The sequence below is a fragment of the Ornithodoros turicata genome, chromosome 2, assembly GCF_037126465.1.
Source record: "Ornithodoros turicata isolate Travis chromosome 2, ASM3712646v1, whole genome shotgun sequence".
NCBI classification, from domain to species: Eukaryota; Metazoa; Arthropoda; class Arachnida; order Ixodida; family Argasidae; genus Ornithodoros; species Ornithodoros turicata.
In genome coordinates this window covers 133,243,246-133,271,054 of record NC_088202.1, presented here as the reverse complement: position 1 = coordinate 133,271,054, position 27,809 = coordinate 133,243,246, and the positions used below count along the sequence as shown (strand labels likewise).

Below are 27,809 nucleotides of genomic sequence, written 5' to 3'. Positions count from 1 at the left end.
CGTTCGCTTCTCATGATGTTTAATAAGGACGATGGATGTGAATAATGACAGGTTCCAATTCCGCGGTCCCGCATTTCCAAGAAAACATCTAATTAATAGGTTAATGAATTTTAGCTTATTAGCCATCCAGCAGTTGCATACGCTGTCCTACAGGGCGTCCGCCCTGCCGTATAACCCGCCTGCCGAAAACGGCATCTGTTTTGCTCCGCTAGTGTTTACCTATAAAAATTCGGTAACGAATTTAAAAAAAAACACCCCGTGTATAACCCAACCTGCTTTTCACCTCACTCTTCTATACCTTCCAGGTTTCTGCGCGGCGCCCGGTCAGGTTTGGATGATGATGGCATGGTTGGCATCGTGATGACGTTATACGTTTTTTCTTTTTTTTCTGAGAACTGAAGGAATACCGCGACCAATAAAGACATATCGATGTGATGTTTTAGTATTCACGTAAGCATGGGTAGGTTATGAACTACACACTGTCAGGCAACGAAGAATAAGACGTCTCGCTTGACAATACAAGAGCGAAAATATCGAAAGTCAATATGCTCTGTAACAAGTGTTTATTTGCTGTAACAAGTGTTTTCATAATGGTAAAGAAAAATGGCTGTTTTAATGCAGCAGGTATTGCATTCTATGATTTAATGTCTTTAAGCTTCAAACCCATATTCAAACCCAAAACTCATATTTTATTTATTTTTTGCAGCACATGCTATCTCGTTGAACCAGAGCTTCATCTGGCAACACTCTTTTCCGCCTAGTCGTAACAGGGCGGTTTGTTCATGGTGAGCTAGAAGGCTCACCATAGTTTGTTTATCTTCAATGTTCATGACGTGTCAATGACGTGAGGTGTCACTGGGATTGTTTAGTTTCTTGTGTTGTGTTTCTGCTACTCTAGAAGGGTAATTCCTACAATGAAATACCGCTCAGGTAAACCCAAGAAGAGAAAATTTCATGGCAACAGGTTTCCAAGGAAACAAAGCGCGTCGATGTGGTACCGAACAGGTAGAGGATTCATGTGCAGCAACCGCTATACCGTGCGCAAACCAGCAACTCCGTTTTGCACATCGTCGAGTAACAAGGAAGAGAAGATAACCGTAAACCGAATTATGAATGTGGCGATTGTTTCGGACATGTTTGCATTATTAAGGTTATCCGAATGCGTGAGTTCTGGTGTGCAACTTACGCAGGTGATGAGACATGGTCCGTGTTCCCAGCTGGTACTCAGCCGTCTAAACTCTGAGTCCCATAAACAGCCAGTGAGAAGATAGGGAAAGTTGCTGAAGTCAACACGCGGTTTGTCTATGCAATGCGACAGGTTGGCAAAGGACGGGATGCTCTATTCGGCTGTGTGCGGCAATGAACATGCATCCACCTATATGAACAAAGCAGGGTACAGGTTTCGTAAACTTAGGTCACAAGGAGTACTTGAAGCCTCAGCACATGGTTTCATGAAAAGGGCCCCTGAAGTAGTAAAGTTTTTGAAGCTAGAAAACACTAATGCTTTTGTTGACCGTGGAGTTTCAGTCGATGGGGCATGGCAAAAAAGTGGACATTATTTCTCACTAAACGTCTGCGGTACAGCACTGTCTATTGACACAGGAAAAGTGCTAGACTTACAGGTATAGTGTCCTCTTCCAGCAAGGCGTGCGGCAATCTCGAAAAGCTTTCAGAAAACAGTGTAGGGCGTGTAGACCTGGACCCGTTCATCAGTGCTCGTCAAACTACACGAGATTCTGTGCCAAATATGGAGCCTGTGGGAATGGTACAGAGTTTTCGAGAGCGGGCCCAGAAAGTAGGTCATACGCAATACTGAGTCCTATGGTGACAGTGATTCCAAGAGCTTCCTTCGTGAAAGGTATATACGAGAAGAACATAAAGTTGGAGTGTACTGGGCAGGTCCAGAAAAGGGTTGGCTGCAGACGTAGAAAACTGAAGAAAGCTATCAAAGGACTAGGAGGAAAGGGGAAGCTCACTGGTACACTTATTGGTCGGCTGCAGAGGTATTACGGAATAGCTATTAGGAGAAAGTTGGAGACTTGTTCGCAATAGGAAAGGTGTCATTGGAGCATTTTTCCACTGAGTCTCAACGAAACTGATACCCCTTCATGGCCGAAAATTTTCTAATTTTCATTCCATGAAAGAAAATTTCATGGATTTTCTACCCCTTCACGGGTAGAAAATCCAGCGAAACCGAGACGGAAGTATGAAGGGAAGTGCCTCAGGAGGAGAGCCGCCGATATTCCAAACAGAGACAGTTCTTCTTCTGGGACTGTTCTCCTGAGAGATAAACGTAGTCAGGAAAAACCACAAGCGTAGAACTTTATCCTCCTGGAATTGCGGTCACCTCATCGGTGGGACCCCAAAAGCAACACAACAAGACCTTCTCAAGGAGATGTTGTGCTAGTACAGGAGGATAAAGTTCCGCGGCACATGTGGAGACTGGCCCGGATAACCCAACTCTTCAGAGGACGAGACGGCCTATTGTGGTATTGCGAACTGCGACTTGTATCTGGAAAGCTTACTCGACGAGCAGTTCAGCTACTGTATCCGTTAGAAACAGCAGAAAAATGAGCGACGAACTTTAGCTCATTTTTGGGTGAGGATGTTGTTGTTTTATTTGGCTTGCGAACTAAGAGTTGATGAAGAAAACGACGTGAGCTTCTTCGTCTTTCTGTGCGCTTGCTTACTGTTCGATTTTTTGTTTTCATTTTTTTTTTTCTGTTCGATGACGTTTGACGGCTTCCATTAAAGCTGGTCTTATAGAGCAGTGCTTGCAGTCATTCTTTTTCTGAGTGGAAGCTTAGGTTTTCGCAACAGAGCTTATACGGAATCGTTCGTAAAAGATGTTTACAGGAGGATAGAACAAAGGCCGCAAAGTAGAACAGACACACAAGAAACGAAAATTTATGCAACACAACCGCATATAAAAGGTGTTTCTGAACCAATTAGAAGAAGCCCAGCTAAGATAAATGTGAAAACTGTATGCAAACCACGTACAACCTTAAGACGTTTATTAAATCATCCTATAGATGAAATATCTGTAAACGATAAGAGGGAGGTTGCGTATGAGGTTTACCGCCAGGACTGTACCAGAGCATCGTACATCGCGGAAACCAGTAGGGAGCTATCTACCAGAATGAAACAGCACGCAATTGACATTATTAAGGACACTGACAAGCAAACTGAGCTTTGTGAGCACGCGGGATAAACAGGTCACAACTTAGATACCGGGAACATTCTGGCAAACGATGGAGAATAAGGAAACATCTCGCTAGACCGGGAAAAAAACACAGCGCGGAAACGACAACCACGGGAGGAACATGAGACACACACGGGCGCTTGCTCCAACTAAACTTTACTGGACTGAAGGGTGCGCAGCTACAGGAAAGAAACAGGAAAGCGCAAAAAAGGAAAGCAGGTAGATAAAAACAACCAAAACAACTTAAAAATTTTTGCTACACAATCTAGTTCTTCGCCTGTCCAAGTAACCGCCTCTCACCCGAGGCAAGCGAGATAGATGTATCGCTGATACAGAGAGAACCTTTCTTTCCGATAAAGAAGGCCTCCAAAAGTTTACGGGCAAACTTATCTCTGCTCCTGCCCAGAATCCTAATTGATTTAAAATCGGGGGTACATTTGCATTTTTTACAGTGGGTGGGTAGGTGCGATTTGTCCATACTTTTTAACGATCTTTCGTGCTCCCTAGCTCTATCATTGATGCATCTACCTGTCTGCCCGATGTAAACTCTACCACAAGAGAGGGGAATTTCGTACACGACACTTACGCGACATTCCACGTAAGGCGACGTATGTTTTTTTACCACAACTCTTCACATCAACTGCAGGGCCGTTGACCTTCCGGCAAAGAGCTCCCAGTTTCCACGGGGCCGAGAACACCAAAGGAACACCGAACTTGTTGGCCACCTTCTTCATGTTGTGGGTTACCCTATGTATATAGGGCACAACTACAGGTCTGAAGGAATTCCGTTCCAAAGCCAGTCTGCCCCCTGGTGTTCTACCCTTGAACTTCTGCAACAAGGCCTCCGCGACAGCCAAAAGAACCCGGTCAGGAAAACCCGCAGAATGCAACCTTCCCAGCTGATCATTAAAGCTGTCCAGCATAAGATGTGGACATGACCTGCTTAGCGCGGACTCCAAGCATAACGATGCTATAGCCCTCTTGGCAGTCTTAGAGTGCGCAGAATCAAATGGCAAGATGTCCTTTTTGGCCCTCGGCCTGTAGCGCCAGCACACTGTTTTGCGCTCCCACATGATTTGAATGTCCAGAAACTGCAGGTTTTGACGTTCAGGCAACTCACAGGTAAAGGAAAGTCCCATTCCCATAGCTCCAAACACCCCCACAATATCCGCAGCGGCTTGACTATATTGGTGATCACCTTGGTTTTTCAGAACGATTAAAAAGTCATCAACATACCTAAAAATCTTAAAAACAACACTTTTGTCAAAGACCACACCGCAGCTACAGGAAACCCGGTGTGTGTCTCATGTTTCTCCCGTGGTTGTCATTTTCGCGCTGTGTTTTTTTTTTTTTTTTCACGGTCTAGCAATGACTTACCAACTAGCCCAACAAAGCATTTTGGGAAACATCTCGAATCCTGGCATATCAGAAACCGTAAGGAACTCATGAATAAACACCTGGGTCCACTCCCTGATTGCTGAAGCCCCTGCTAGATATAGCCCGGTTGAATGTCAAGGTATTTCATTTCTTATACGATGATACCCGAATGGATTTTAAAACGTTATTACTTTAGCTGTTTTAAGCATGTTGTAGTTGCCAGAGTGTTATCACATTTTAAAAAAGCGTGAGTATCCCTGACACTTGGACCATCTTCAGTGTTGGCAATTACAAACCGGAAGATGGGCTCCCATAATAGGAAGTCACCGATATCAAAAGGATTTTTTTTTTTTCAAATTGAAGGTTGAAAATGTCCGTTCTCTATACGCAACAGCATGCCCGCAAACAGGTGATGAAATGGCGATCACCATCAGTTCAATTGTTTCTACATCTGAGAGAAAGGCATAGACGGCAAAAACATATCGAAGCACGTGTACACATTCACATAAATATAGTGCAGTGACCTCCTTTCGGCAAGGCAGCATTACGGTGTTAATCACGACGACGTGCAAGCCACGGCGTACAAATGACAGATTTGTGATGTGGGCGTGCAAGCCACAGGGAACTTACTGACGTCGAACACACACGTGTTCGACCTGAATGGATCGGTGTGCAATATAGGTATCACGTTCAACAAGTACGCTTGTGGCAGCAAGGGTAATAATTTACTCTACTCTGCAATTAGGTCCAGATGCGAGGTTAGTGCTTTAAAACAAGACTTCCGCGTGGAATTATTCCACCACCGCTGGTACAGAGAGGGCGTGGGACGAAATTACATTGCGCTGAAAGACTAACAAAGAGCACATGCCCCATTTTTTCTGCGTTACCAGCGATAGCCTTTTAGGGCCCATCAGCGTCGATAGCCGTACAGGTTCGCCCGTAACTTTAAGGCTACGTAATATGGTGATGTGATAAAGAAAAAAAATGGGGATGTGAGTTTCGACTAAGTCGAACTGGCTATCCCAGTACGCTTACACACAGAAAGTACAAACCGATGAGAGATTATGAACAGAGATGAACAGAGTTGATGATGGAATTCAACGTGTAGTTCAAAAGTTTCGACCAAGCGAGTGTAAACTGTAGGAATCGCTGGGCGCACACACAGCACACATTCAGCGAGTCAGAGTACGTAATAAGCTTACCGCATTTAACCGCTTTTCGCAAATTGGCCAAAGGTGCAGCCTTTTTCGTTTCTTGTTTATTTATTTTTGTTTTATTTCATTTTCAGTTTTTTGTGTGTGTGGGGTTGTGGGGGCTGCGTTTCTTATTGGTCGGCTCAGGAATCTGTGGGTCCGATCGGAAACTCTCCAACAGACTTGCCATGAAGCTATAATCTGGTGCGGCACTACTTTCATGGATTTGCCGAAATGTGCTTGGCTATGCAAACTATTCATTTATCGCAACGGCTTTAAAATCCCTACATTTTCTTTTGGCTACGGCTACGGCTGTGGCTACACCTGTTCAGGAATTTCGCTGTGGCTACAGGCGTTTCTATAGCGGCGGTTCAGTTTAGCAATATCGCTGGCAATACAGCTGGGGTCAGTATGAGCAAATACCGTAGTCATACATGTTCCTGTTGTCAATCTCGACGAATGCTATGATTCCTTTTATCCGCCGCTTGCAAGCTTACTCACGAACTAGAGTCAGTATTCCACATTTTGAGTGAGCATTTTATACTCAGCCATTACACGTTCAGGCACTGTTCACGCTGATAAAAACGTCAAGGCTTGTGTGTTTGTTTCATTTTTATTTCTTACAAGTATTTGCCGCAGCAGAGAGGAATGTAGTCCATACACAGTGTCATGTCGTGCCCCGTCCGTTCCCTGAAAGATAACCTCAACACGTTCGTTTGTGCGTCATCCCATTTTTTTAAGGTGCTTCACTTGGGCGTACAACGAAAGTGCATGTACGATCAAGTATAACACCCAGAGACCGATGGTGGGAGAGAGGTTCAGGCCTCCCCATTCAGGTTCACGATGAAGCTGGGCAAAAGTTTACGCGTGAAGGGAAGAAAGACACTCTTTTCACTAGATATGACATGACCACGCATCTAGTTGACGCCGCTTGGTTCATACCAGGAGCCATTCATTATCACGTTGCATGTGAACGCCTATACGACATCGCCGCCACGGATACTACTAGGTCGTTTCATTCGCGTTTATCATCCTGTGACATTGTACGCATTACATCCTACGAGACAGAGTAGTAATTCTAGTAATTTTAATTTAGGAGGCTATGTGCATTTCCACATCCATTAGTCGATTCCAGGATTCAATGTATGGAAGCTTAGGGATAACCTTAAAGGGAGGATCCGGGATAATCCGGAACTACTATAATACCTTTGTAAATGGGTTCGATACATTCTTCTGTAATGAGAAATAAAGTTGGTTTGGCAGTCGGGGACTCAAAAGAGCTAAGAAGGTCAAAATGAAACCGAAACTTCTGAAGGTTCCGTCTCCTACCTCCTGTACCATGCGTGACGTCACCGGTAGTGCCGTGTGGGCCACCGGCTGTTTTTCGGGCACGCGCTTTGTAACTTCTTCGCGCTACATGTTTGACCTCATCTGCTTCCTCGATTTTGTTCTAAAATATTCGCAAGGGATAAAAGCAAAACCGACACAAAGCAGTACCCGAAGAATACCCGAAGCCCAGTGTTGCTGAACTGCTCTTCCGTGGAGAAGCGCCTAGTTATTCAAAGGAAATATTCATTTTCCAATTATCTGAGGCACTTTGGGATGAGAAATTGCATTCATTGAAATATCATACGGTACGGATTGCCGTCGCACTGTTACCTCAACACGTTTTTGGTGCGGAGTCTCCCATTAAGCTTACGGAAGCTTAAGGCTGGAACAAGGATGTAAAATGACAGAGTAATTGCAATGCAAGGAACTAGAAGCTGTAACTGTTCCTCAATTTACCTTTTTTTTTCTTGAGTGCATACTAGTTTTTCTGTTCCTCTAAAGGTACCGCGCATTAAAAAAAAACTGACTGGCTGATAGCTAACAGTAGGCATTCTAGTACCCAGCGCAATCGAGGCAACGCAGGTGGTATCCGACTATTTATTGTAGTAGCGTGTGTACCTGACAACATTAAATGGCAGATAACGTACAGCGTAATTATGTGACCCAAATTTCAGGCGGCAATGCAGCCGCCGCGACAGGTGTCACTTTTATGGAATGAGGTTCGTTGCACTCTGCCAAGTGCGGCACACCACGCGTCCCACACCGAACATAGACCTCTACGATTGGAAAACAACAACAGTGAATGCAACCTGTCTTCCACAGCGCAGTGTCTTGACTCTGGTCCAACGTCAAAAGGTTAGTGAACCTGAACACAGAAAGGCGTGTTAGCGGAATCACATAGCATAGGAAATAATCGTATGCTGGAATTTTGTGGTTTCTTCGTCTTCTTATGTGGTATGGTCTGTTGAGTGTCGTTGACCTACTGCCTTTGACATAAATTCTTCCCGAAACTGTCAGCCCTGAACAACGAAGGGGAATCATATGCTCAAACGCGTTGGCACCACCTGGTAAACGCCTGTTACCTATTCCCTTTTCAGGTCCACGATGAAGATCCCGCAACTCTGCGTAATCCTGTTTCTGGCTGTAGTCCCTTACTGTTATGCGACGGATTTCGGTTTCCTGTTCGACCCAAACTTTCCTCCGGGCTCCAGCGTAAGCTCGAGCGTTTCCAAAGAGTCATCTTCGTCGTCATCGTCAAAGTCAAGCATGGACAAGTAAGCCTCGCCTTGCACTGCTCCTATTCTCCATACACGCGCCTGTTTGTCCACTTTTAAATGGGTATATGTGTAAAGCTCTGGAAGCAATCAGGTAGCGGCTGTCTGAGACACGTGCGTACTGTCGTACTAAAATGACGACGTGGACAGAGAAAGACCAACAACCGAACAATGCAAAAAAATCGTCCGTTAAATATGTGCGGACATCATCAGTCAAGCCTCACGAAAAACTGTGATGGAAAGGAAGAAGCATATGAACAATAATGTTTCTTGAGCGAGCTTCACGCTGTATGTCATATTTATTTGAATATTGCGGCAAAGTTTGCTTGACCCTCGATTTTGGTCGCATATAATGCGATGGCTTTGTATAAGGCTAACCATATTATAGGTTCATCTGTAGCTTCATAGGCCAACGTGACAGTGACCCAGATTGAAGAGTCTCCCGTCAATGGTTGCCCTATAAAGCCACCGCATTGTGAACGCGTTTGGTACCATGCCCAAAGATACAGCCACTTTTTAATAATAACTCCTAACATATTTACAGGAGCAAGACCTACTCAAAACTTCGTGGATAACCTTCCAGCGTAATGAAGTTTATTTTTATTCTTGCATTGGTAAGTGGAAGAAAGCGTGTCCGTAGGTATTTCGGCACTCTGTCGCAATGTACTTTAGAACAAGGCAGTCTTAGGAAGTAACATAGAAGTAACTAGTTATTGGGGAAGCAGCTAGTAACGGCAACTACTCTGTCTCAAAGTAATTCTACCGTATATCTTTAGCCGTATGTCTACCAGGCTGCGTCAACAATAATCTGTTTGGACATAATCTCTTAAGGTTGAAACCAACTTAGACATTCCCACCGATAAAGACTTGATGTAACGTTCTAGCAATATCGTAACAATATTTTTTAAGCTTCGTGGCGCTACAGCGCTACCTGTTGCATGTTGCCTCAACGTGTTGGGTTACAGTATAGACGTGGCTCTCGCTGTTCTACTTTTAATTAGTGCAAGGAATGCATTCGTCGTTTATACTATTGAATATATCATTTACCTTCCAGAATATATTAGCCACGTCTCGCAAGAAAGGCATTCCAGGAGATAGATGCTTACTGCTACTTCCTGGAAAGCACTTCCAGAACTTTCCACCAAATAATTCTTTGCCCAATCATCGTCAGTTTCCTATTATTTTAACCCAATCTATATCGACAAGGGCATGCATCCACAAAGGACATTAAAACAGGTGTTTCAGTGATCATGTGTGTATCTGTCTCCGGCAGCTCTCTGTGTTTCTGAAGTTGGCGGTAAAGACTAATATCGCTACGGTTTGCAAGTTTAAACAGTGTTGACACACATTTTATTAGCGTCACAGAAAAGAGAACGAAGCGCTCGTCAGTGTTTGATTCAATCTCGTAATCTAAACAAGCTGCTATAGGTAATAGCAAACCAAGGCATGACACATATGCAAAGAAGCCATTACACATACAGTTCAATGTTCCAGAAGCAGTGTCGTACCCCTGCCACACGGGCACGAAAAATGACATCAAGTGTGTAAAGAGTTGTCTTAATGCCATTCGTGTCGTGCTGTACGGATATATTTAATGGCATTCGTCTGAATGACAGTTTCCGCGTATGAGAGCGCCACAACTCATTTGCTCATGAAATGTGCACCCTCGCTCCCACTGTCTGAGCATAAGAGCAATTTAAAACTTCCATAAAGTCACTCTGTATTGCGTAACTCGTAAGTATTTTACAAATTACACGAGAAGAAGCATTATTTTTGGCAAAACACCTGGCGTTGTTAACGATTGCGTTTTTTGCATGTTTGTTTCTGGCGTAGACTGCCACAGGACAGGCATGATAACAGTTCTCAGGCATAGTACAGGCCCCCGATTATGAACTCAAGCGAATTTGCCCACTTTGTGGGATATCCATCTCTTTGAACACGTTAACGCTATTCAAGTACCGCATATATCTTACGCGGCTAGTCTGAGACCCGCATCGACATAATCGCATTTAATGTCAGTCCAATCTGATAATTCAAACTGTAAATAAATGACGAGTGTTATGTACGAGGGGACATGTTACTCATATGATGAATAAGGGATACGCGCCACATGTTCCGACATATTTGTTACATATAGTAAAACTCGAACTCAGACCATAAACCTTCACTATAAACATTATGCTAGGTTCATTTTTTTCCTGTGTGGCTCATCTGTTAAGAGCATACACTTTCCTTGCTATCCTCGAGGTATTACCTCATGCGTCACACAGCGTTTATGGTCAGCATGACCAATACGTACAGCTCCAGCTACTGTTGTTCTTACGAAGAACGAAACAGCGGAAATGGGTGCCCATGTACCGGCTACTAGTTCAGCAATGAGCTTTGTTTTCGGACTTAGCAGGTTTTCGCAGGGACAACTAACATAAAATATTCTCGAAAGTTGAAACCCAGTCGTGTGGTCTAATTTCGTGGCTTATCCGAACGTCAACATAACTCAATCACAGGCGTAAAGGGACGCTAGCTCATAATTTATAATAGACAACATTTCATGCGCTGCACAAGAGAAGTTTTGTTCCAGAAGCAAGTTGCACAAAATTACGAAATGGGCTTCATGTGACGGAAATCTGACAACATCAGCGCCGAAAATTCAAAATTTGAGATTGATAGAACGAAAATTGTCTACATGGCGAAGACACGTTATTTAATTTGGATATTCTACAATCCCGGAAACGTACCAGTACGTAATGTTAATGATAGGCGGAAATTCTACCGAGCTAATATACGTCCTTAATGATCCTGCAATGTTCCTGTACTCTCATCACACATTAAAAACAGCCACACGTGCACAAACCACGATCCAAAGATTAACCTTACCTCTCAGCCAGTTATATCGCTCCTTTCTTCACCCCTAGGGAACCCGTTCACTTAACTAAGGGACCACTTATTAGCAAATTGTAGTGCATCACTGAAGACGTGACGACGAAGGAGTAAGAGGACACAACATGGTGAACGTCGTACTTTCAAACTTCGTTACAAGAAATGGCCAAAGAGGGAAAAAGACAACACAAGATCACGGCGCCCTCCAGCAAACACGAGATAGCACCTCACACCCAACACGTTATCAGCCAGCCACACTGGTCGCTCTTATCGATGAACATTTTCGTCTGTGCAAGAGCATCGTGGTGGGTGTGCTCATGCGCATCTTTCCTAACTTATCTATCTCACGTGACTCAACCAACTGCCTGAGATGGCGATCTGCTGACTTGCACAAAATTTTCATCGATCCGAACAATGGCAAACATCCACCACGCACGGCCAGCTGCGAATCTGGCCCAAAGTTCGTTACTTCGATGAAAGACGAAAGTCATTGAAAAGGTTAGCCAGCTGTATGACTCGAACCCACATCTTCTGGATTACCGATCCGTTCGTTCGATCCGATTCGTTACTTCGTTTTTATGTTCCCGGAGACACTCATTTATGCGTACAAATACGTACAGTAGCGAACTTTGCGAGATTCGCAGCTGGCGGTGCATGTTGGTGTCTGTGATTGTTCGCCGTTGTTCGGATCGACGAGAATTTTATGCAGGTCAGCATATCGACAACCCAGGCAGACGGTCGGGTCACGTCAGATAGATAAGTTAAGAAAGATGTGTGTTGGCACACCCACCGCGATGCTCTTGGACAAGGAAAAAATGTGCATCGATAAGGGCGAACGGTATGACTGATAAGGTGTTGTGTGTAAGGTGGTACCTCATGTTTGCTGGCGGGCGCTGTGATCTTGTGTTTGTTTTTTTTGTTTTCCTTCTTTGGCCATTACGTGTAATAAAGGTTGAAAGTACGACGTTCACCGTGTTCTGTTCTCTTGTTCCTTCGTCGTCATGTCCCCTTTTCGTCCCCTTTTGTAGCTTACTAGGACGTTATATACCCTTGTCTCAAGGGCAGTCTTAACCGCGTTTTCTTTTTAATTTTTTTAATGCCTTGTTAGCGCCGCGAAGCAACTGTGGCTATGAGCGGCGTACAGACGTGGACAGATGGAGAGAGGACAGCAGGACGGAGTGGGGGACAGAGGGGTTAGTATGCGTCCTGGGCAGACTTCATGGGGAACTGTGCCAACATTCGTCTGGAAAGTCTTCGAAAAACCCAGGGAAAACCTTTGACAGCATAGCCGGTAACAGGATTCGAACCCGTGTTACCTCCCAGTCTTGGCGTGGAAAGCGATCATCCTAATCACTACGCCACGGGAGCTTTTGTCTTATCCGCGGTTACGCTTAACTGCCGGTACCCGACCAAAACGGCGGTTATAGTGAACCACGGTTTGTTTTTGCCGCACGGCAGTTTGTGACATCTTAGCAGTGACCACGTGATTGCGACACAAGGGCCAGGTATATTCTGATTACGCTGTCTATCATGGAAAGAAAAAGGGCATAATGGTAATCAAAAAGCTTCACAATCGTTAAATATACGGTACGCGCATGATTATTTGTGGGAAATGTCACAGGGCAGCGCTAAGCGCGGTTAAAGCAACCATCCGTATCCTCGGTTACCTCGCGAAACTGAGGTAGCCAAGCTCGGTCTCCCATAACCGCGGTTAGTGGCGTAGCCTCCGCTTGGTCGGCCGCGTGTGACTGCGGCAAACCGCGATTACGTGTAAACGCGGTTAGCGCTGCCTGTGCGACAATTGTTTTAGGAAACCGTTGATGACGTTGCTTGCGTCGAACGGTATCAACCGGAACCAATCAGTGGGTAAGATTCTGGGACACACACCACTGTGATTGGCTCCGATAGGCACGATAACCTTACCAACGGTCTGCTAAACCTGCCTATTCTGAGCGTCGACGCTATCGCCCTTTTGTACGTCAGGGATGGCATGGTAGTTCTGCGCGAATGCCTTACATGCGCAAAGGCGATAACGTGCGATGCACTAAAACTGACTATCGTTGGTAAAGAATCGTTTCACAAAGTCTTGCGGAGCAGTGTGGAGCTTGATTCAGGTTTTCAGGTTAGCGCAAGCTTGAACTGATGATTGCGAAGCTTGTTTTGAACAGGGCATAACTCGATAAATCAACAGGGGCTGAGATGATGTCACTCCTTTTCTGTCTGCGCAACATAATGGGAGAGGTCCTGCTCATTTTTTTTCTTTCTTTCTCTTGTAATCATTATATGCCCCCTCTCTACCCCAGAAGTGGCACAGCTGCCTGTAAAGCGTACTCTCCCGCAGCAAGGATGCGTATGTGGGGAAGACTACGTTACACGCCCTACAATCAGCCCCTACAGGATAAGCATAATGTTCGAAAACCCTCAACGGCTAATAGAACATCGAAACAAAGTGAATTAAAAAGAGTAAATGAACGAGCTCTAGATCCTCAACCGTGTTTTATGTGAAACATAGGAGCAATAATCAGACGAACTGCTGTACACGTGAGGATGCGTCCCCTTAAGACTGTGGAGTGAGGATTGTCCCCACTTCTCACACTCAAGGCGCTACTACCTTCGTCACCCATCTTTTCCTTGTACCTTTGACGCTCATCATCTCGTTTCTTAACTGCCTTTCGTTCATCTGCTGAAGAGCAGAGGGGTGTTGATTACATACTCTAGCACACACGGCTTCTTTTATGACGAGGGTTCCCGGTTTTCGAGAGATCATTTTTAGGCGAATTCGGAGACTAGGTTTATTGTTTTCCAGGAAATCGGAGCTTTTCAAAGTTTCTCAAATTTTATTAAAAATTTTTAGGGCGTAGTTAGTATCCGAAGTTCGGATACAAGTTTGCGACTTTGAGTTTGGGTGAGTGGTGCACTAAAGAGCACGGCAGAATTGCCGTCAGCGTCGTCTTTACATTTGCCTTTTTGGAGCGATGAGGTCCTCCAGGGAGGCCTGCTGGTGGGATTGACCTACAACACGCCTTTGCAGTTAGTAGATGGGTAGAAATCCAGCGAACCGGTAGAGATGTAGGAAGGAAGTTGCCTCAGGACAGAAGCCGCCAGTGCCTCCTGCCTTTGCATTAGTATTGTGTGTGACGACTAATTGACGACGCACTATTTCACGATACAAAGAGGACAAATCTTACATTAGATACAAAAATATATTGTGCGTTAGTAGTATACAGGGTGTCCCAAATTTGAGCATATTTCTTAAATATATATATATCACTTTTTCTGAGATTAAATCAATTGCAGTATAGCATATGCTGAAGGGCACTCCTTAGGAGGGCATTAGCAAACTCCAAAGGCAATGTCTTAATTAACTTTCAATAATGAACTTTTTAAGTATAAAAGCTACGAAGTTGTCCCAATAAGAACATCTGATTCCTTCGGTCACCTGATACCGGAGCCGTTTTCACAACAAAGTCCGTTCGATAGATATACGCAAAATACGCAAAAATACGTGCAGGAACACAATTTCTTCGTTATTTTCGCATTCGCGCATATTTTCGTATTGCGCATTTCGGAGACGCATCTTTCCTTCACCCGCAATGTTCCCCCCATTGTTCCTATTGCGCCATTGTACCTTCTTCCGTATTCTCTTCTCTCATCTCTGGTGGTCCTACAATGTTCAAAGGAACAAGGAACTGCTCAGAGAAGGCGCCAAGTTGCGCTCCTTTGTGAAAGGTGAAGGGTCGAAGGGGGAGTAAAAAAGAAAGGATAGAGAGGGTCAGAAACCAAAGAAATGAGAAATTAGAAACGGAGAAAAAGAAAATAGTGAGAAGGGAGGGAGAGAGAAGGAAAGCGTTCACGACAGATCCACACAGCAGACGAAAGCTAGGAGCACGTCAAGCACCTTCCTTCTTCGTCCTCCAAAACAGTTACCCGGAAAGCAGACCGATCGGACATAGCACGCCATCATCATCATCATCATCATCATCACAACACTGTTGGACGAACCTGCGAGCCTGTCGGTGCTTCTGTACCCAGAGCTACCGTTTTAAAGGTGCACTGAGGCATCCTCCTACAACTTCTTTCTTTATTTTTTTTAGCTGCGACGTGTCCTAACACAAATAGAGTGAACTCCTGTGAAAGAGTGAAATAAGGTAGCAACCTGCATGGCGCGCCCTAGGCCTCCTTTCCGCACACGTTTCAAAAATCTTCCACTGTTCGTCACAAGAAGATCGCGTAAGACAACGACGGAAGGGCGAGGGTAAGTCACCTATACCAACGCCACCTAGATACAGAAGGCCTGCTTATTGCCTCCTCTCCCTCCTTCGCTACGTGACATATAATGTCAGAATTCGTCTGCTACTGCTGCGAATTCAAGAACTCGCAAGTGATTGCACCTCACTTCAAACCTACAGACTTAAATCTGCAGATAAAATGTGCGACACGCTTTTGAGGAAGATATGGGACTGTTGTGTGTTTTATTTTAACGTTTTCCCCATTTAGTACACTGGGACGTTCAATCACTACTCGCAGACGATGGCGGTTCGTCTACATGGTTACGACTGCTGAAGGCACGTTCGTGATTGGTACGGCCATTGAAAACACGATCCTGATTGGCTGACTCTTAGTTGTTACGTCACGTCGACGAATGAGCAGGCTGTCTCTATGTATAGGTGGTACTGCCTATACCCCTGGCAGGGCTGATCATGCGATCCGTGACAGTAAAGTGCGGAGCTGCAGCGAGTATACGCGGCCAGTCAGCTGAGAAGAAACAACTGAAGTAAATTACAGGGAAATGTCGACGTCACCCAAGGGGATCGTGCCGGCCGGCCAAGGCTGCTATCTCTGGGAGCTTTTGTAGATTCGGTTGAGCAGTGCCAAAACACACCGCAAAGCGAAATATTTGCATGGTAGCACGTGATGAACAGCTTGACGTATGAAACAGGGTTTCAGGCCATGCTAAATGGCACCTCACCGCTCCTTCAACGGTCTCAAGTATTCAAGCTGTCCGTGAAAGTAAGTGTGACTATACTACTAATATACTACGAAAAGAATGTGCAGAACGAGAAACGGACAATACCTTCTTGTTACAACGACTGGATGACTAATACGAGGGTCGTTCAAAATGTTCTAAGCCTCACCAAGAAAGAAGCCATAGCAGAACATTTTTTTGTTGTAACACACTACCACTTGTTATAAAACTAGAAAAAGTAACACAGGTTTCTGTTTTAATTTGTGTGCAGGTGGGCCACACAAAGGTGAAGGGTAGTGCGATAGATCTAAAAATGGACAAAACAGAGGCCCGAGCAGCCATAAAGTATTTGCAAAAGAAAGGTATGACATCCGAGGAAATCCATGAGGACATGGTACAGACACTTGCTGAGGACTCCCCTTCCCATGCAACTGTGAAGAAGTGGGCTGCTGAATTCGAGATGGGCAGGGTGAGCACAGAACCTTACCCTCGGTCAGGTCGTCCGAAAACCTCAACCACTGATGATCAGGTTGATGCCATTCATCGTATGGTTTTGAATGACAGACGTCTTACTGCGCAGCAGATAGGTAAGTCCACAGGTATTAGTTCTGTACCGTTTATACTGTTTGAACAGAGATGTTGGGGATGAGCAAGCTGTCTGCAAGATGGGTTCTAAGAATGCTGACGTCAGAGCAGAAGCTGCAAAGGGTTGACATATCATGAAAACTTTTGACTCGCATCCAGTCTGATCCTGAGAATTTCCACCGCAGATTACTAACTCAAGATGAAACCTGGGTTCATCACTTCGAACCTGAATCGAAGATTCAAAGCAAACAGTGGAAGCACACTGGTTCTCCACCTCTGAAGATGTTGAAGCGGGCAGCGTCTGTTGACAAGGTCATGGCTTCTGTTTTTTGGGATTCTGAATACGTAATTATGATAGACAGGCAGAGGCAGGTGTGTTCTTATATCCTGTGGAGGAGCTTTCGGAGAACCAGGACGTCACCTTTTTCCGTGATGGGATTGCAATGCTTGAGCATCGTTGGACCAAGTGCTTTGATGTCAAGGGGGACTATACCGAAAAACTGCGAAAAACTGTCTTGTCTCTGGAACTCCTTGTGGGTGAGGCTTATAACTTTTTGAACGACCCTCGTATCCTCGTGTCCAGAGAAGGACACCCTTCCAAACGGCGTTTGCACGCCAAGGCACGCAATACAAGATATATTCACTGTCGCAAGCGGGCCTTTGCGGAAGAGAAGATTATGTTTATCTCTTTTACGGGCGAAAAGGTGTAGCTTCGAACGTAGGAGACCGGCCGAAGACTCGTGAGTACAGTGCTCCCGAGATACATTTTAGATGGCGCTACTGAGCGAAAGGTAGATCGGCGCTGTTGTGTGACACCGGATCGACCTGCTTTCAGCAATTTGTCCTCTAAAGGACCATGGAGGTGACATTTAGCATGACTCGAAAAACCCTGCTTCATCTGTAGAGCTGTCCACCAGGAGTCGCCATGCAAAACATTTTCGCTCTGCGCTGCATCGTCACTGCGCAATCAAATTTACAGAAGACAGTCGGAGAAAGCAGTCGCGGACGAGATACACGACCGTCGCGTGACGTAGAAACTGCACGGTGCTTTTCTTCTTTGTTTTTTTCTCCTCGGCTCACTCACCGCTTCTGCATGCTTGAGCTGTGCCGTTGTACGTCACTGGTCACGTGCCCGAACCCGTGATACGTCACGACTTCTTCTTCTCGTTTGCCGATGCGCTCTTTGCACGTGGAGAGGGTGTCTTTCTTTCTTTCGTTTTTTTTTAAGGTATGCGGAACAGAGCCTTGCGCGTGCTCTGTAGGTCACCTGCGCTCGTTGTTCTCTCTCAGGAGCTCATTTGATTCGATGCAGAAGACGCCACAACGAAAAACAAACAAACAAACAAAGAAACAAAATTTTTGAGGGTGACTTCCATGCTCCTTTAAACCAGCAACAGAATCCCACCACAAAGGAGTTCTAGCTGGCCGGAGTGTCTGGCGTATAAATATCACGTTAAACGAAATTTCAGTTGTTAGCTACAGCAGGCCTTTGCATGTCGTACGTCACTCACAATAAACTGGCAGGACGCGCCACAGTCATCTAAGCACCAGTGGAGCTAAGTGCCAGTGGATCTCGTTTTGACTATTACGTGGCTTGGCAGCCAAACTGTAGAGCAGTAAATTACGTACGTGTTGCTCTGGGTGTACACACAGTACAGAGTGCGTTCACCTGTTCCGTGCGGAAGTGCATTTGCTGTTCAATTACGGATTCTATTTTCAGCAAACACATGCGACCTACTACTACAATCTCCTGCATTTGGACGGGCCTTGTTGGGAGCTATGCTTGGCCCAAGAATGTCCCTGTCGATTACTCAAAACTGTGTGTGACAGAGAGTCTAAAATAGGTCAGCGCATGCATGTTTGCGTTCAACAACGGTGCTTCAGAAACACGCAAGATATATTTGGAAGAACTAGTCCGATAATTTGCGCTTCAGCTGGTTGCATGGTTGGGTTTTACTTCCCAGCAGTAGGCAAATCGTTCGGAAATAACACGCAACCAACCAATCTCCGTCTGATCTACCTATCAATATGGTGATATGTCGCCCAGGGGGGTGGAATCGTACGTCCTGGGCAGACTTCACAGAGAATTGCGCCGATATCTGTCTTCTAGCGACCGAGGAAGGCCAGGGCCGTATACTAAAAGGGTATGTGGCCAATGGGAGGCCATCGAAAAAGAGGTTCGACCTATCAACCACAGTTACGCGCGTCTCATTGGTTTGCTTTTTACCACGGGTGCTGCCATGACACCTAGCTACCACCCAAGAATGATCTGCTTGATCACCTCGGAGGACTGTGTTCTTCCGAGTCGAAGGAGATTCTAGCAGAGGATGAAGGACAATATGTTTGACACGTCCAACGTAGAATAGTAGGTTTTCAGAACGCCACAATGTCTCTCCCTTGGCAAGTGCGCAAAGTTATTTCATTATTTTTTCATTCGCGGCGATCCCACAGCTTAAATGAGAACATCAGCTACTCAGAGCTGGATGTGTGTGCCCATAAGGCACAACATCACTTCAACGCTAGCGGTAAAGGTGAACATAATTAAATGCCCGTTATACTTCCTCGTTTTTACGATAACACAAGGACAGGTGTGTTCTACCTTATGTGTTCGCGCGAATGGGTTCATTGTCCTCAAAATGGGTTGCCAATGTGCGGCGTTGGACACGTGGTCTGTCGGGGAGTATAATACGAGTACCGGACCCTGCACATACATAGCGAACTCTGCTAGCGAGAACACGGCAATCGTTTGTGTCACACAATATTTTTGTGAGCATTCCGTTGCCGCCTCTTCTTTTTTTTTTATTATTCGTGCCGTAAGTAGTAAATTTTATTTGTGTTGCTCATAATTGTTGGACTAAATGATACTCTATGCAGCGAGTTAGGGGAGACCACGACACGAATATGATTATGATATTCTTGTATGTTTCGAAGCAGTTGAGGTCTTCGGCATAAGTGCAAGTGTGCAGGCGAGCTGGTTCATTACAAATGAAGAAAACCCCCGAAGTTTGATATATTTGTATCCTGTTTCTTGCAGCCTTCAAGCTGAGCTTCTTGGATAGAAGACCAATTCACAATTCATTGAGTTGAGTTGAGTTGATAAGAAAAGAAAAAAAATGGACAAATAGGCACTCATTACGAGTGCCTGGATTCACATTTCATTAGCTCGCTCTTTTCCGCATTTCTGGGTAGCAATATATCCACCAAATGAAACACAGGCATGTGATGAAGAAACCTGTGTTACCCAAAACAAATTTAATGACGGTTAATGTCACTACCGGCAGTGAAAAGTAGAGAGCCGCTAAGGAAGGTGCTACAACTTCGGTTCGCAGAGAACGCGGCTTAGAATATGGCCTACGCGAAGGAAGATTCTTTTTTAGGCCCCCTTACTCCATCATAGCCGCTTGTTGTTAACGAATTATGAAGAATGAAGAATTTGCTGAATTTGTTAATTTCTGGGCGCTCGAGACTTACGTGTTTGAGTCGTCCGTATATGTTGGCCTGCCTCGGCTGATTTTGGTTGTTTACGGCGCTTGCTGTTGTTCACTGCCATATAGCTGCCGCAGCTGCTTGTTGTCATAGCTTTATACAGTTGTGCGCCGCATTATTTGAACTGCGGAGAACATGCGAACGTTCCAGAAAAGTTTATGCGTTTAGTCCAGGCATAATCGTAACTGCAAATAAACAGTGAGAAAAAAAGAAAGAAAAAAGGAAAGAAAGAAAGAAAAGAAAACATTAACAGAAGGTTTGCTAGCGCAAATAGTTTACGTTTTTTTCCCTCAAAAACATTCAAATGTGCTTTTAGACTTGGACCCAGCCGTGTTTCTCAACAGCTCTGCTTGGCATATACATATCGTGGTATTATTCAAAGCATGAAAATTTGTTCCGTTACTTTTTGCAGCCATACGATACAGATGCGGCTGACCTACGTCGTCTTATTCCTGGCTCTGCTCCACCTGAGCTACGCTACGAAAGGTTTTGTAGGGGTTTGGATCCCGCCGTTTCAGAGCAAGGTGCAGAAAACAATGCAAAAACAATCCGAGGAATCCCAGTCATCAGAGAAGTAAGTTCCTTGCGGGCTCTATTTTTGCGCATTTTCTCCCACATGCCCACATCTGTGAGGCCGACAACAGCGAGACCACCACCGCCATGTCTGGTCTAGAGATGTGAAGCCCCGGAAAAAAACCCGGAAAATTTTGGAGAAACACTTTTTTTTCTCTCGTCTCCGGAAAAATTGCCCAGAATTTCTAGGCGACAAAATTCAAAAATGTAAACTTTCGTGCCTTCGATGCGTTCCAGCCCGCCAACAGTGCCCCTTGGGTGCCTCTCATCCGCCAACCACCACCAACTAAGAGCTCCGTCTGGCTGCTCGGAGCGATCGCCGTCGCGTTCACATAATGTCGGAGTCCTGGTCGGAGTGAACGGGTTGTTTTAATTACCTATCGCTGAGTAGACAGCAGTCTCATGGGATGCTCTGCTCTGCATTTATGCCTAGAGGGTGAACACTGCTAATGTTTCTAGCTCATTGTATGCCGTGACTTGGCCGGCAATGCTTCGACTCAGCAGTAACCGCGTTTGTTTCCATTTTTTCCCAATTTTTCGACAAAAAACCCGGAAAACCCCGTTTTTTTTCAAGCGATTCAAAATTTCCGGAAATTTTGCATCTCTAGTCACGTGGAGAATGGGACGTACCTAGGTTCGAATCCCGGTGACGGCTGTACTGTCTGGAGTTTTTCCTGAGTTTTTCTCACATGCAATCAGACATATGTCGCCACATTTCCCTGGGAAGTCGGCCGAGGACGCACATTCCTCCACAACTCTAGTCGTGACGTTGCCCACCTCCGTGAGTCCGACAAGAACGAGCTCTTTCATTAGCACCACTACCACCCCGCCCAACCCACATCAACGCTACCAGCTCCCGTGGCCTAGTGGTTACGATGATGGCACTCCACGCCGAGACCGGGAGGTGTCCGGGCTCCGGCAGTGCTGTCCGGGTGCTTACCCTGGGTGTTCCTCAGACGCTTTAAGGGAAATGCCGGCAAGGTTCCCTGTGAAGCTGGCCCAGAATGCACGGTCCCCCCTCTGCGATAGCCGTGACGTTGCTCACCTAAGCGTGGTCGACAACGGGAAGTACTTTCATTATCGCCACCGGGGCAACGCATTGGAACGCCATACTGTGAACCGGGATATACAATGCCTTTACTTTACGGAGTAGGAAGCAACCCAACCACATTTCATGACAGGATAAAAGAGACACGGCCCTGACCACGCAGAGTCCAAGAAAAACAAACAAACAAACACGACTTGGATTAGATAGAATAGTAGTAATGCCGAGGGGCTGTGGCGATGAAGGGCCGCGGTCATGCCTATCATGGAACGTGCTCCAGAACGTGGACATTGGGAAAGGATATCGCCCTCTTAGAAACCTTTTATACTTCCCCCAAATTTATCTCCCAAATGTTCTCCTAGCCTCTCCCCTTAGGATTTGTATGGGTGACCACTCTCGAAGTGCGGTAGCATTTCTATTCGCCTCGAGGTCGAACTGTAGGTGGCGCTGCGACGGATGCCCTAGTGGGGATACGGCGTGAGCGGACGCAGAGGCTCTGGCTTTTCAACGCAGGTATCGCAGTGTTTCTGAATGAAATGCCGCTGTCAGTACCTCACATATTGCGGATGTGTTGAAATGCGATACCTAGAACGCTGATAAAGTGTGAAAGTTTCAAAAAGTGTGGCACTGCGAAACGCACAAGTTGCGAAGTTGTGAAAAGAAAATCTCCTGTTTGCTTTTGAAGAGAAACACTACCTCCTTTGTTCCAAGCGAGATTTTGTTTTTGTCTTTTGCTGCTCTAACTCGAATATTTATTCGTCGCATGTGCATAGCTGTCTTTCCCTGTACCTTTTGATCTTACGTCGAGACAAGAAGGATTAAAAAAAAAAGACACTCCAAATTCCCGTCTCCACTGATCTAAATGCATAATGTACTAACCAACCATAACAATAAATCTAAATGTACAAATATGCAAGAATGCAACATCAGCGCAGAATAGCCCAATAAGTATTGAAGCCCTACGCTAGAATTTTTGCGTGGAATAACAGCGGTGGTTATTCAGGTCGTGCGAGTCCGGGAGAGGTTCGAGGTTTGATTCTTCTCCTGTGCGGGCATAATATGTTACGAGATGACCACACCTGTGTGGTAGACTTCACTTTGTGTGGGGTGCTACTGGTCAGGTAATAACTACATATAAACTGAGTTTTTGGTTCCAGCGGTAGGTATATTCTGAAACACGCTGTTGCACACGTGCTTCATACCCCCCAAAACACGCGTGTTTACATATTATGTTCAGGGATGGTGATACCATTTTATCTTGAATGCGTGTGTTACAATGACTACGTATCTGAAAGATAAAAGTCTAGCCTATCATACGGTCAGACGAAATGTGATGAAAGCTTAAGATTCACACATTTAAAAGCATCTGTGTCACAAACATATATATTCATGCATTCATATATTCCATATATTCATACATTCGATACAACTTGTGTTTAGCGCGTGCCTAACTGAGTATTATGAAGTAACTTTGAACTGTTAGCACATAAACCATTCTATAAATAACTGTGACATAGTTTTATACTTATGATAGTTACAATGTTGACCTTATCTCTTGGTACATTTTGTTTGACACACAGAACCGCAGTGACAAATATAATATAACAAAGGCGAGTGGAATTCGCATAGTGGAACATATGCACGTTCTGTAGTTTTCTTCCCTGCTAAGCACGCTGGTGCAGAGAGGTAGGCAAGTTCAAAAAGTTTTCCACCAAGTCATTTTCACTCATTTTGAAGTGATTTTAAAAGCTCAAATGTCCAGAAACTGAGCCTTCCCAGCATGTTTTCGAGCACGGTGACCACAGCGAAAGCACCGGCTCAGGCCGCGCATCCCAACTAAAGGCAGTTCACGGAGCAGCCGCATGGCGGCGACGCTGTTCGAGGCGAATAGTATTTCTGTTTGTCTTCTCGTATTGTTGCCCAAGGTCGTTGCTACACGACGACAACGACTTTAACATCATGGAGCGACGTACGGGTATCAGCAACATCTTCCGTGCTTATTGAGCGTTCGGTCCTGCGCCCCGTAGTACAACGTAAATGGGAATTATTTAAGCCCACGCTTGGAATCAGGCTGTTGAAGTGTTGAAGCATCGCACAGTGAAGCACGACTTATTTTCCATTATTTGATTGTTTACTGCGTTCTACAAATGTCATTAGCGCCTTTGGAGACCCGAAAGGCTTCAAAAGTGCCGTGGATAGTTGCATGGCGTCAGAGATATTATACCTTCTGATCTTTTGCAGGAAATCATCAGAATCTCACAGCTTCGTGTATGAAGGGGTGAGTAGAATTTCGTTGGACCTCATCTACGCAGTTGGATATTTTAGTCCTGCCAGCACATGGTGAAGTTTTAGCTCAAGTGTGAGCGTGCGGTGTAACTACTCATCAATGTCGCGCGTCCAATACAAGGCGGCAGACAACAGAGATCTGCATGAGCTGAAGGGTTCCGCTTGAGAACGACCCAGATATCGAGGCTGTTCAATGAACATTCGCATCTAGAACAGTATATATTTTTGGTGCTTCCCTTTATAGCCTGGACATTTGACAAGCTTATGCAGCTTAGTGTCCTTCGTATCGGAATAACAACATTTACGGCAGTTTCCACTGACAGTGCGCAAGTATTATGTCAAGTGTGGAACACATTTCAATCATTATTGGAATGTATGTGAGTGTAGTGTAGTCCCACATCAATACACCGTACCTTTTTCATTTCCTTAATCACGGAAATGGACACGTGGTCGTCAACGGCTGCCTAGTTTCTGGTCACAAAGCCTTATCTCTCACTCTGTGTGTTTTGACAGGCCTCACGGCTACGATTATATTAGGGCGCGGTGATATCACGCGGTAAAGCGCCCTTAGATACTAAGACGTCGGGGATTATAACGAGCTGCGCGTCATATTAATCGACCCTGAGGGGAAGATAACGCTTGTGTCACGCTTGTGTGACATAACTAGCCAACCGCTTCACATCTTTCGTAAAGGTCAACTCTGATTATTACTGGTTGTGTACCACAAAATCCAACGAATGATCAAAGTCTCTCCCACAAGTTATCAGGCACAGGGCTCGCCCAAACGCACTTTCCAGAACCATCATCTACATCATGTTCAAATGCTTGCCCCCACAATAATGTACTTTAGTTTACACTGTGTTGAACAGACTCCACCCATAGCACCGATTAAAGCGGCAAACCACACCTGAACCAAAATTTTAATTAGAGCACTACCGTATGCTTTGCTATAATTCTCTGATTCATCTCGAGCATCTTATCTTATTCCTTCCACCGTATCATCAATTGACACCGACACGAGAGAAAACTATCTGATCACGAACAAATGGCTAGGAAGCAAGCGAGCTGGTGGAGATGATGCGTGATGTTTGACATCATGCATTATCTGATCATGTTTCAAAACAGTACTCGGCCATCATTATGTCTGCCTTGCACCCTCGGGACGGCATCTACAGGTAACATATACAGGTAACACACAACAGTGGAACATAAATGGAATTCCAAGGTTCATCGACGGCTGCAGACTTTAAGCTCACTCTGTAGCGCTCGAGTCATGCTGTATTTCTGACAATCGAAATCAAGCCTCCTGTACCAATTTCCTTCCAAGGCATTTGTTGGATTGAAGCGCTCTACCGACTACATAGTAATACTGACTGCCACTTACCCGACCACTTTGCATTTCAGTGAAACCCTTGGAGCGGCTGCACCACAATGGAACAGATGCCGCACTGTCAAAGATGAAGGACATCTTGTCATAAACAATACATTATCATGCACAATGTTCCTGTCATGTAATAGGTTCAATCACTGTCGCATTGGAAGAATATTAAATAAATGAATGTAGCATCACGATACCTATGATGGTGGTGGTGGTGATGAACTGGTGACATACCTGCTTGCCGATACCTATCGTCGTTTTAGGTCTGAGAATGACGAACTACATCAATCGAAGTGTTGCCACCCTTACCGCTTTCCGTCATATCATTTAATTTAAATATATCTCTACCTGCCGGCGTGTAGAATCTATTTATTTCGTTGCCGTTGCGTTAGAAGGTGTCCCACAGAAGCCGGTGGTGCTGCGGTGATAAAGAAAAAAAAAATTAAAATGGAGAGGTGAGTCGCGACATATACTCGGACTACCCCATGATGCTTACCCACAGAAGACACAAATAGATGAACGATTTAAAAGTTCGAGTTCAACATGTAGTTTCAAAGTTGCAACGAAGTGAGTGTAAAATGTCGGAATCGGTGGTGGCACATTGTGATCTGGGGCACCCCGAATGCCGGAATCCTGCCCGTTTGTCTAGGTCCCGAAATCTTGGGATTTTTCAGAAAATATACTCGGGAAAAATACCGCGAATCCACACTGGGCGTATTGCACAACGCAAAACTACGTAATAGCTCTGGGTTCTCTAATTTCTAGCATTGCTTGTCAATGATCTACAATTCTTTAATTGCATCTCGAGCTGCTCAAAAACGGCGCGCATATTTCTGACCATGCGAGTAGCTGGCCCGGTTGTTGACCCTGAATGGTGACGCACGTGCTCGAGTTTGCGCGTCTGTTTTACTTTTGTCGTCACCCAAAGGTAAAGAAATGGCGCTTTTCGGGGGGGGGGGGGGATATGTTTATCGAAAAAAAAAAAAAAAGAAACGAGGAAAGGTTAATCAGGCATAGACCGACTTGCTATTCCTTTCATAAAAAGAAAACGAAAAAAGTTTTCACGAGCGCCTTCACATACTGACTAACCATGCCGAACGACCACTCAGTTTTGCCGCGAATATTTTTTATAAAAATTCGTTCCCAGCTACGGGATAACACGCTTGACGCGCTGTGCTTTCCAAGCTCTTATTTCATCGACCGTGAACAGTCAAAGCAAGTGATTACTGGGGAGATGAACCGCGCTAATGACATTCTCCTTCGAACTTTTTGATGACTACACTTACGTAGTTTTTTATTTATTTTTTCACATTTATTAAACTTGTTTGAGAAATAACCCATCTCGCGTATCGAATGCCCTCTCTTAATAAACGCGTTCATCCACTCCTTTCATGTCCTGTCCGCGAGGAGAAGTCGACGAGTTACTGATACTAATGCGCTAGCAGTAGGAGTGTCAAAATGCAAAAAGCCGTATGTACATGAGTGTGTGGCGTGTCTGTGTATAAGATGGTGAAGTCTAACCGAGGCAGACGTACAAGTGGACAATGTGAAGGGAATCTAAGAGGGTAAGTGTAAATGGAGGTAAATGATTTGAAACTGAAGTAGTTGAAGGTAATTAAGAGTATGAGGTAAGAGTAATGAAATATACTAATTAGAGGTATTTAAAGGTAATTAAATCGGGGAAGTTGTGTTTAAAGGTAATGAATGTAAGAGATATGTAATTAAGAGGAAGATTAAATTAAATTAATGATTACCGAAGGTAACCGCAGGTAACTAAACGTAATTAAAAGTAACCAACGTCAGTTAAAAGGAAATTGAGAATAATTAAAGCAGGTAAAGGTAATCAAACAAAATTCAAGATTACCTCAGGTAACCTGCTTTTACCTTCGGCAATTAAAGGGTCATTGAGGCTAATTAAGGTTTAATTAGGACCGGTTAAAGGACTTACAGATAGTAATTGAAAGTGTCGAACCGCAGGTCAAGTATAGAACGGAGGTGGAGAACCGGAAGTAGAGTTTAACAGGAAGTGGATACCGGAAGTCAAGTATAGACGGGAAGTGGACAACCGGAAGTCGGGTTTAGACCGGAAGTGGATACCCGGAAGACAAGTATGGACCGGAAAAGGCGCTCAATGCTAACGCATTTCTTCCGCGTTTGCCGCTAAATCGACACTGATTTTTTTCTTCTATCAACGTGCATATCGATATTCATATCGATGTTAATATCGATATTTTAAAA

At 44.9% G+C, this 27,809-nt stretch overlaps 1 long non-coding RNA gene across 1 annotated transcript in view; it reads right to left on the bottom strand.

Annotated features, from left to right (window-relative positions):
* Positions 1 to 11,409, bottom strand: part of LOC135384077 (uncharacterized) — an 82,301-nt gene extending 70,892 nt beyond the window's left edge. The window contains exon 1 of the long non-coding RNA XR_010420232.1: positions 11,250 to 11,409. This is a non-coding gene — a long non-coding RNA (uncharacterized LOC135384077). The remainder of the gene's footprint in view (positions 1 to 11,249) is intronic.
* Between the last annotated feature and the right edge of the window lie 16,400 nt (positions 11,410 to 27,809).